Source organism: Macaca mulatta, chromosome 6 (genome assembly GCF_049350105.2).
Source record: "Macaca mulatta isolate MMU2019108-1 chromosome 6, T2T-MMU8v2.0, whole genome shotgun sequence".
Taxonomy (NCBI): domain Eukaryota; kingdom Metazoa; phylum Chordata; class Mammalia; order Primates; family Cercopithecidae; genus Macaca; species Macaca mulatta.
In genome coordinates, this window is record NC_133411.1 from 3,006,296 (window position 1) to 3,014,725 (window position 8,430).

Consider the following 8,430-nt stretch of genomic DNA (forward strand, 5'->3'; position numbering starts at 1 on the left):
CTGAGCAGCAGAGACAGGTGAAGAGCTGTTCTGATAACCCCCTAATCGGCTGCAGCTGTAGGTGAAGGAGCAGCTTAGGATAGAAATCAAGATAAGAGCAACAAATCCAGGCTCCCGCGAGAAGCCAGCGGGTGTCCAGCTTGAGGGTGGAGGAAGGCCTGCGCTGCCTGGACGACGACCGACTGTAGCAAATTCACCCCAGGGCTGGGGGTTCACGTCCAGCCAGAACGCAGAACTTGCCGGGGTGCGCTGCTCACACAGGCCCTGTTGTCCCCGCCGTGAGGGTGCTCAGCTCTGCGTGGTATGACTGTGGGTCCTCAGGTGTCCTTGTGCAGGGCTCAGCCTCCCCATCCTCTGCAGCGGGGGCATTCTAAGCAAGTGTCTTGTTTAAAAAACAAAGGTAGTAAAAAGTGGAGTGTGAGGGGTTAACACACTGGCTCCTCCTTTACTATGGGGGGTCCCTGGCAGCTCCCTCTGTTGAAGGACGCAAGGGGCATCTGTGCTGCTCCCGCAGGGATGTTTCCGGGGCCCCATGTGACTGTGTCCATGTCCGCCCCTCTCACCTCTGAGCTCCTCCCCACTGCACTTGTGGGCGGAGCAGCCCGGGAGACCGTATGTGGGGTTTTCCAACCACAAACCATGGGGGCTCTGGAGTTGATGTGCCCCTCAGCATGGCCACACGTGCCTTTTTCTCCACTCCTGACCATCAGCTGCCACCAAGAAGTCAGCCAGCCCCGCAGACGGACAATGAGCGCCCAAAGCAGGAAGGAAGGGCTTTGTCGGGGGAGCTTGGTGTAGGTGTCTGCTTCGTCAGGGCCTCAGCTCTTTCCTGGTGACTCCTGTGGGCCGATGTGCCCATCACGGGGCACAGAATGGGACCCCTGCCATTCCCGTCCTCCCTACAAACCACAGCCAATGTCCAGGCCCCGCCTTTCACTCGAAGCTCAGTCCTTGTTCTGGCCGGGGGATCTGGTGCATCCTGCTGTGTCCAAGGCCCTTGCTATGGTCCCTGGAGTGGTCTCAGGGGCTGCACCGCACCGCAGGGACCTCGGATGGCCCCCGTGTCTCACTGAGCAGACAACCTATTTTCAGTGTGCAAGTGATAAGCAGGAAGCGGCGTCACCCCTAAACCTTGAATTTCTTTGCCAAGCAGGAAGTGGTATCACCCCTAAACCTTGAAGTTCTCCCGTCCTGGGCATCCCAGCTACCTCCTTCAGGGTCACAAAGATAGGGAAAGACCCAGAGACTCCAACGTATCCTCCAGGACCTGCAGATGGGCAGAGGCAGAGGCAAGTCCAGCACCCGTGCTATGCACTGGAAACCCAGGGATCAGGCCAGGTGCCTGCATCTGTGCCGGCCATGCCACTGCAGCAGCGCTGTCCCCAGACACCTGGAACTGTCCGCGTGCACAGCCCGTGGCTGCCCTGGCGGAGGTGTCCCATGCACCCCCTCATCTGATGTCAGTTACGCTCCTACCCCAGGCCAGTGCTGTTGCAAAGCTGGAGTTTGTGTTCAGGCTGATTATCTTGAACTTGGCCGTATGTCCCATGAAGAGAGTCTCTATTATCTGATTCATTAATAAAGGGCCCATTTATGGCTCCCTGGTGAATGGGACCCACTTGTGCCTGGGATCAGCCCTGTCCACTGTGGGTGAGGGAGGGCCCTGTGTGCTGTGAACACAGGGGCCTGGGCAGGAGCAGGGGGCAGGAAAGCAGGGGAGCCCCGGGAGCGCAGCCAGACACAGAGAGCCCTCACCTGCCCCCTGGGAGCCCGCAGGCTGCATTGAGCTCCTAGGCTCTGAGGCTGGGAGTGCAGTGGCGGGGCCCTAGAGGAGGCTGAGCTGGCGGGTGTCATTCCCTCTCCTGGACTGTGTGAGACAGGAGGGCGGTGCATGTGAGCACCTGGGGGCTTCATGCCGGAGACCAGCAGCCTCTGGGGAAGAGCAAGCTCGGGCCCCAGCACTGGGGGGCCCAGAATGGCTGAGCTCCCGGGCACTGGTCCAGGGCTGCCTGCTGACACCTGGTCCCACATGGGGCGGGGCAACTCCTCCATCCTTCCCCCCAAAAAATGAAATAGGCCCCAGGGTCGTCTGTAGGTGCAGGCCTCTGATGGTTCCTTCCAGCCCACTCTGAGCCTGCAGGAGGCTGTGCAAACAGGTGTGCATGTGTGTGGGTGCATGCATGTGTGTGTGTGTTTGCATGCACATGTGAGTTTGTGTCCCTGCCTGAGTGCCTGCATGTATTCCCACACATCTGCCTGTGCGCTGCATGTGTTAGTGTGTATGTGCATGAGAAAATGGGAGAGGGACACATGGAAACAAAGGGAGAGAGAAGGAGGAGTGTGTGAGTGTGAGTGCATGTGTATCTGTGTGTGTCAGTATGAGTGCATGCATGTGAGTGTGTGAGTGTATGTATGAGTGTGAGTGCATGCCTGTGTGTGTGAGTGCATGCCTGTGTGAGTGCATGCCTGTGTGAGTGCATGCGTGCCTGTGAGTGTGAGTGCATGCATGCCTGTGAGTGTGTGAATGTGAGTGCATGCATGCCTGTGAGTGTGTGTGCCTGTATGTGAGTGCATGCATGCCTGTAAATGTGTGAGTGTGAGTGTGGGTGCATGCATGCCTGTGAGTGTGAGTGCATGTGTGCCTGTGAGTGTGAGTGTGAGTGCCTGTGTGCCTGTGTGAGTGCGTGTGTGCCTGTGAGTGTGTGTGTGAGTGCCTGTGTGCCTGTGAGTGTGAGTGCGTGTGTGCCTGTGAGTGTGTGTGTGAGTGCATGTGTGCCTGTGAGTGTGTGTGTGCCTGTGAGTGTGAGTGCATGTGTGCCTGTGAGTATGAGTGTGAGTGCCTGTGTGCCTGTGAGTGCATGTGTGCCTGTGAGTGTGAGTGTGTGTGCCTGTGAGTGTGAGTGCATGCGTGCCTGTGAGTGTGAGTGCATGCGTGCCTGTGTGCCTGTGAGTGCATGCGTGCCTGTGAGTGTGAGTGTGAGTGCATGCGTGCCTGTGAGTGTGTGAGTGCATGCATGTCTGTGTGAGTGTGTGTGTGCATCTGTTCAAGGGGGTGTGCACATACAGACAGTGAGAAAAGGCGTCCTCTGCAACTCCAACCTCCCTGGTGGCCAAAGGGGCTGGGGCTGCTGCCTTGTCCAGCTCTCTCCTGCCCACTCCTCTGTGCCTCTCCCCATCCTGCCATCTGCCCTGGGAGACAGCAACTGCGCCTGGGGACCTTGATAACTAAGGAGCACTTCGCCCTTCCCGGTGCCTTCGGATGCAGAATCTCACCTTACTCCCTGCAGCTGGGCCACCCTAAGAGCAGCACAGAGCCTGCAGGGACCCCTGGCCCGTCACCCGTGGTGTGGTCAGGAGGCCCGAGACGCACCTGGCTCCATGCTGGTGCCCTGTGTCTCCTCTGACCACACACCGATCTGGTGGTCAGGAAGGCAGGGCACGCACTGCCGAAGCCACAGGAGAGTGAGACCTGCCCAAGGGCACCCGCATGCCAACACACATAGTGGTCTCTGTTTCGTTGTGACCACGGACACCCCAAATTTATTAGCTTAGCTCTGAGGCTTCCTGACACAAAAACATAACAGGTTTCTCCTTGCCACATCCAGTTAGGTGCCTACGGGGTGTTAAATATCACAAGATCACAAGGTCAGGAGATCAAGACCATCCTGGCTAACACGGTGAAACCCTGTCTCTACTAAAAAATACAAAAACTAGCCGGGTGAGGTGGCGGCGCCTATAGTCCCAGCTACTCGGGAGGCTGAGGCAGGAGAATGGCGTAAACTCGGGAGGCGGAGCTTACAGTGAACTGAGATCCAGCCACTGCACTCCAGCCTGGGCAACAGAGCGAGACTCCGTCTCAAAAAAAAAAAAAATCACAAGAAAGCAAACTTTCCTCTGTCTTTTTGCTCCTTCTAACTTCACGCAAGTGGATTATTGGATATTTTCTTTCAACCTCTCGCTACCCCATGCCAGGGGAACCTCACCCGTTTGAGTCAGCCACCTCTGCCTGCTGCAGCAGCCCTGACTGGGGGCCTGGGAACCTCACTCCAGGGGCTGTAGCCAAGTGCTTCCTGCTGGAGACCTGAGCCGGCCCAGGCCCCCTTCCAAGTCTGCCCATTCCTTAGATGCCTTTCCTTTGCTCTAGAGTCTCCTTAAGGCTCCCTCCAGCCCTGTCACTGGATGGCGATTGTCTACACCACAGGCTGTTCCACAGGCAAGCAAGTCGATGCTAACCCCACCTACAGGATCTCCCCAACTCCAGCCCACATGACTTCTTTGGGGCCCCTGTCTCCCCTCATCACTGTGCTCCAGTTAAAGTAAGCCTTGTCCTTCCCAGTGGCCTGGCCCCTGCTCTGGGCTCCGCCCACCCCCTACCCTTGGATGACCTCCCTCCTCTTGCTCTGTTGGTCGAAATCTTACCTGACCACCAAGACTCAAGCCTGGGGCCATCTGCAGTGCCGCCCTGCTCACCACAGCCCGGGGCATGGTTTCAGCAAGGACTAGTGGGGGTGGGTGGGAATGACACAAAGGCAGGGCCTGTGTGGTGTGCTTGACTGGCTCTGGTTTCCTGGAAATGCTTCCAGAATCCCACAGGAACGTTCTGGTGCTCCTGCCAGCCTGGAGGTCGTGTCCTTAGCACACCCTGCCCTGCTGCCTGCTGGGCCAGGGGCAGGGACAGCTCAGCCTTGCTCAGGGGCTGGACCAGCACCTGCAGGCCCTGGATAGAGCCCAGAGAAGGAAGGACATGGTCCAGCGGAAATGGGGCCTCACACACACGCAGATGCACACATAGGGTTCATCTGCTCTATCCTTTGCCGGCCTGAGGATGCTATACATGTTATGAACACGCATCTTAAAATCATGCAACGCACTGAAAAACAAGGACTTAAAATGAGCTCAGCTGATGTCTTTGCCAGGACACCACTCCTCTTTGGAAAGTCCCACCTCTCCACCTATCATTGTCATTAATGATTTCTCCATGAGTTGACGGTCTGTCATCATGTGGCCAATGCTTCTGAGTCCAGGTCTGCGCCAGAGCAGTGAGTGGAAATCCGATGGGGCCTTGAAATGACCACGTCACTGTCGCAAAGACAGAAGGAGCAAGGGGTGCTCTGAGCTGCCTGAGCGTCTCACCTGGGGAGAGTTCAGACAGAACTTAGAAAACCCTTCATTCTTTCATTCAATTATTTGGGCATTTGGTGCCTTCCTACACTTTGGAGGGTTCAGTTCAAATCATGAAGGCTTTAGAGAGAGGCAGCTGCCTCCAGAACCCACTCTTGGTTTTTTGATGTTGTTGGAAGAAGCAGTGGCTCTCAGGGACTCCCCCTTCTAAAAGCCCAGAGCAGGTCTGGCCGATGCCCAGGAGTCTTTGGGGAAAGTCCACTTCCTTCCTTCCCTAGCAGGAAACTGGAGCGAAAGCTGCTGCTCAGGGCTGGGCCAATGGGCAGAGTTCAGGCTCAGTGGGAGAGCTCCGGTGCCTGCTCCCTCCCGTGTCTGCTCTGGTGTCCTGCAGGATCCCGCCTCCAGAATCCTCTTGGGAAAAGACATTTTGCTCCCAAGTATTTCTTCATAAAGCTGAGGCCCTGCATCTTGGAAGATGGTGCCCCTGCCACCTACCACTAGGTCTCTCCTCCCCTTAGTCTCCCCTTCTCCCCTGGCCTCTCCCCATCTGTCCCCTCTCCCCCTCAAATTGCCCTCCCCTCCCCCACTTCTCCTTCCCTCTGCCCCACTGTTCAAGGTCCCTTCCAGCTGGGACTTCCCCAGGGGTAAATTAAAGGGTGTGGTGGTTCCCTCTCTGGGCCTGGCTGCCCATTCACAGCATGACCCTGGGTAAAGGGCTTTCTGGTTCCCTCCGTTTGGTGGCTCCAATGGGAAAAAATTCCCAGATGGGCATCACCTCCATGGAGGTGACAGTAGGAAAGGGATGTGACTGCTCCTAGAGCAAGGGTTTCCCTAGAGGGACCCTAAAAAGCTGGCAAGAAGGTGGCAAGGGTAAGGAGGTGGTGGGGAGCCCCTGCCTCAATCACACCAAGTGGAGGGGTTCAGGGCAGCTCCCAGCTTCTCTATTGTTAACTGTTTCCCCTGCCCCACCCCTACTTCACCCTCTCCCGTCTGCTCTGTCCCCATGCTGGAGGCCTGGGAGCAAGGCCTGAACCCAGTAAGAGACCACTGTGGGGGTGCCTAGGTAATGGAGAAACTGTGGGCCAGCGAGATGTCCATGGGTGGGGGGTGGGGCTCAATTTCCCTTAATCTGCCATTCCTCTGATAGGGCAGGTTGCCCATCTACCAGGAAACCTGCAGGGTCCTTGCACCGGGAGGGGATGGAGCAGCGGGGACCTGGCTACTTCTCTGCCTTCTGCTATTCCCTTTATGGGGGGCAGGGGGAGAAACAGGGAGGAAGAGAGACAGATTATTCTAGACAGAGAGTAAGGGAGATGGGGAGAAAGAGGAGAGGGAGAGAGGGGAGCAGAGTGGAGTTGGGGGGAGACTGTGAGGGACTGAGAGAGGGAGACCCGGATGGGGAGAGAGCGGAGGCCGGGCTGTCTCAGCAGCAGGCGTGCCCAGGGAAACGCAGGTGGCATACATCGCATGCATAATCTCAGGAGACGGCCACTTTAAATCTTAATTGGTTGCCTTTTAAATATCATTTAAGGGCTGGCTTCCCTGCCTCTCTCTGTAGTTAAGAAGGTGTCGTGTCAAACTCTATTACCTTGCTGGACGTCTCTCCCTTAAGTTAAAAAAAAAAAAAAAAAAAAAGGAAAAGAAAAAAGAAAAAAAAAATGGAATCATCAGCCGCGGTTTGAGAGGTCGATAAAGCTTTTAGATTTGGAGACGTTTTCCGGGAGCCCATTTCCTGCGGCTAAGAGTTGTTAATGGAGCTTAAGGAATTATCTTAGGCCGGGCGGCAGGGAGAGCCGTATATTTCCCGCGCCTGTTCCCTTGTCGAGCCTGAATATGCTGCTGTCAGACTCGCTTAATGAAAAGTAACGCACCGCTGATTACAGTTTTATTTGGGCTCTATGTAAAGAGCGCCGTTAATTTAGCATCCCCTCCTTGGTGTGTTTGAATTCGCCACGCCTGAATAACTGAGCGCGCCGGCCCTGCCGGCCTCCCGGCGCCTTCCCAGCCCTTCGCTGACAATCTCCCTGGGAGCGCAGTCGCCCGCCCCGACCCTTCCCTGTCACGCCCCCGCCCCACTGACAGCGACCTCCCTGGCGCGTCCACTCAGACACCTAAAATTCACCCCCTCCGGGTCACCTCTTTGCAGACGCCCCCACCCCCACCCGCGCCCCGACTTCGGGATAGACCTGCCGGACACCTCCCCGCCCCACAAGATCAGCCAGAGGGTGTCTGGGGGTGCCTAAGGCAAACCTGCCGGACTGTGCCCCGAGGGAAGGGTTTGGGGGAAGAGCCCAGCTCCAGCGAGGGGGTGCCATTTCCTGCGCGTCCCCTTGGAATGTGGCTGAATCGGCCTCCCCACCTGACGTCTTTATTTCACACAATCTCGCAGCTTATTCAAATAAGCCCGCTTTGTCAGCCAGTTCCACCAAGATCCGGGGGCTCCAGGGAGACGGCATTTCGATGGCCAGGGCCATGGGGAGGGGCTGGGGTACCCAGGGCAGCAAGCTTGGCTGGCGGCAGGAGCCCTGGGTCCTCCCCAGGAGAGGGACCCAGAGTCCAGACCAAGTCCGACCCGCCAACCTGCGCCACCCATGCGTGCTCTGGGGGCTGCAGAGTCCCGCCAGGCTGCCCACAGCCGGGAGCATAAGGCCGGGGTCCAAGCCTGGATTTTCAGAGTCCGCAGACCCTACCCCGCCTATCTGCGACGCAAGGCGAAACCTTGCTTTTGCGGAAAATGCCTGGCTTTGTCTAGGGCTGGGGTGGGGGCGCCTGGGCAGCCGCCCTCCGCCACATTAAAATTCCTGGCGCCCCAGTCTAGGGCCTCAACGCTCTCCCCCGAGACTCCACTTTCGCTATTACTGTCAAGTACCCTTGACTCTTTATTTTTGCCCTTTTATCTATTACAACTAATTCGAGTTCTTTTGCCCTTTTCAGTCTAAGACGTGGGCTTTCTGCAAAGCCTCCCCCTGCCAGCGAGCTCTCGGAGCGCGGAGCCTTTAGAAATTGAGGGGTTTACTGTCAAAATGAAAATTTCACTTCAAATTATCTTGGCTGATGCTCGCTCGCCAGGCCGGGGGCTCCCGCCGCAGCCTTTTGACAGGCACATCAGCGGCGAGCTTCCGAACCTCGATAATATCATCTCGAGCGCGAAAGTCAATACGGTGACAGCGCGCGGCCGGATACAATCCAATTACGCGCGGCTGCCCGGGCGGGCCTGGGGCTCGGGGTCCGGCGGCCAAGGTTCCCCCTCAGGGCCCGGTCCAGGTCCTGCTGCCAGGGTTCAGGGCAGGCCCCACCACGCGGGGGACC